Consider the following 2,544-nt stretch of genomic DNA (forward strand, 5'->3'; position numbering starts at 1 on the left):
CTCACTGGCAGATCCAAACTTCCATAAGCCAGGCAAAATCGACATGCTAATCGGAGCCGAGCATTACTACTCGCTGCTGCTACCAGATCAACAGCAGCTAAGGACAGGAGGCCCGTTGCTACAAAACACGAAACTGGGATGGATTGTGGCAGGAAAAGTCAAATCTGCCCACAATTCCTCACCCATTTGTGCAACGGGAGTAAACGAGCTCGTGGAAAGATTCTAGACTCTGGACAATCTAGAGACGGAAGACAAACCACGCACTCCAGTGGAAGCACGGTGTGAAGCTCATTTTATAGAAAATCTTCAGACAGCTTCAGACGGCCGTTTTATTGTAAAGCTCCCATTTTCCGAACACCCTTCAGCCATGGGGGAGTCGTTGGAAACCGCAACAAAAAGATTCCTAGCGTTGGAGCGGCGAAGCTCAACAGAAACTTGGAAGAGTTATGTGGACTTCATGGAAGAGTATGAAGGACTAGGACATATGAAGATTGTGCCAGCATCAAAAGTTCCCAAAAGGCACTACTTCATTCCACATCATTGTGTACTCAAACCTGAGAGCACCACCACAAAGCTTCGGGTAGTATTCGATGCCTCATGCAAATCAACAAGCGGGAAATCTTTGAACGACATTCTGCAGGCTGGACCCACCGTTCAGAGCGAACTTATGTCCATTCTGCTACGATTTCGAATTCATAAGTACGTATTCACAGCGGACATAGAAAAGATGTACCGGCAAGTGTGGATGAATCCGGAGGATCAATTCCATCAGATGATAGTCTGGAGAAACAATCCATCCGAAGAGATCAGGTACTATCGCCTGAAAACAGTAACATATGGGACAACAGCTGCTCCGTTCCTAGCAACGAAATGTCTGGATCATTTGGCAATACAATACAAAGACAGACTACCAGTAGGATCAACAACATTAAAAACAGATTTCTATGTTGACGACTGTCTAACTGGAGCAAACACGATTCCAGAGGCAATTCATGTTCGACAAGTACTAAATAAGATATTGCTACCGTCCGGATTCAAATTGCGCAAGTGGTGCTCCAACAATGAGCAACTTCTCCAAGGAATCCCCAAAGAGGATATTGTAACCGATGTAAAATTAGGAGAGACACTAGAGCACTACAGCGTGAAAACTCTGGGTCTCATCTGGATGCCGAAGAAGGATACATTGTGTGGACGAACACAGAAAAGTCAGGCTACACGCATCACCAAACGGGTGGTATGTTCCGAACTGGCCCAAATCTTTGACCCACTAGGACTCTTTGCACCGGTGGTAGTAAGGTCAAAAATCTTCATGCAACAACTTTGGGAGCTCAAACTGGATTGGGATGACGAATTACCATTACAACACCAAATCGAATGGAAAGAATACCGGGACGACTTACAAACATTGAACAAAATGCAAATTCCCCGGCATATCTACGATGGTAAAATTCCAGTTACCCAAGAACTCCATACGTTTGTAGATGCATCAGAACGAGCATATGGCGCAGCAGTATATGTACGCGCTACATACAAAAACAACCAAGTGTCAGTAAGACTGCTCTGTTCGAAATCACGTGTGGCGCCGACAGCCAAACAATCGCTACCACGGTTAGAACTTTGTGCTGCAGTCCTCGGTGCCGAGCTCACAAACCGAGTCCGACAGGATCTGCACATGGACATTAACACGGTTTCAGGATGGTTTTGGAGTGATTCCACCGTTGTGTTATCCTGGATAAACGCATCGTCATCAACATACCATACCTTTGTGGCAAATCGAATAGCCAAAATCCAGGCATTAACAAACCAGTCACAATGGCGTCACGTGTCATCGGCCAACAACGCAGCCGATGTCCTGTCGAGAGGAATCGCAGCAAGCAGACTGGCAGACCACAATCTGTGGTTATATGGACCATTATTCCTGCACGGATCTTGAGACAACTGGACGAAGGCACCCAACATAGAACCCAACAATCTTGAGAGAAAAGCTAAACATGTAAGCTTGCCAATTGTTGGAATACGCCTATTCCCAATTTCAAATAATAACATTAAATACTATTAAATAATACTATCGATATATTAAGTATTATTATGTAAAGTTAGTCTGGTCACACTTGAAGTGTCCACTTCCTCTTTCTTTTGTGTGATCTCGAATTGAGTGTGTGGACCGGTGTTGCAGCAAAAAGTAATCAAGAAATACATAAATAATCTTTAAAGAAAAATATAACTTGGTACTGTCATTCGTTTACTAATTGTCATAGCTAGTTATCCAATAGGTTATGGGCCCAGTCCACGCCAATTTAAATAAATTAAATTAATAACAAATAGTTGTAAAATTAGTTCCGCGTGCGTTCTTGTGTAGTTTTTTTTTTTTTTTTGTAGGTTGTGTGTGTATAATATATACATACATAGAAAATGGAAAGAAATAAGCAACATATTAAGCCTTTTTGTGGCGAGAAATATTCTATATGGAAATTTAGAATCAGAGCTTTGTTTGCTGAATTAGAGGTGCTCCAAGTAGTCGATAACATAATGCCTAACGAAGTA

Source organism: Drosophila miranda (genome assembly GCF_003369915.1).
Source record: "Drosophila miranda strain MSH22 chromosome Y unlocalized genomic scaffold, D.miranda_PacBio2.1 Contig_Y2_pilon, whole genome shotgun sequence".
NCBI lineage: Eukaryota > Metazoa > Arthropoda > Insecta > Diptera > Drosophilidae > Drosophila > Drosophila miranda.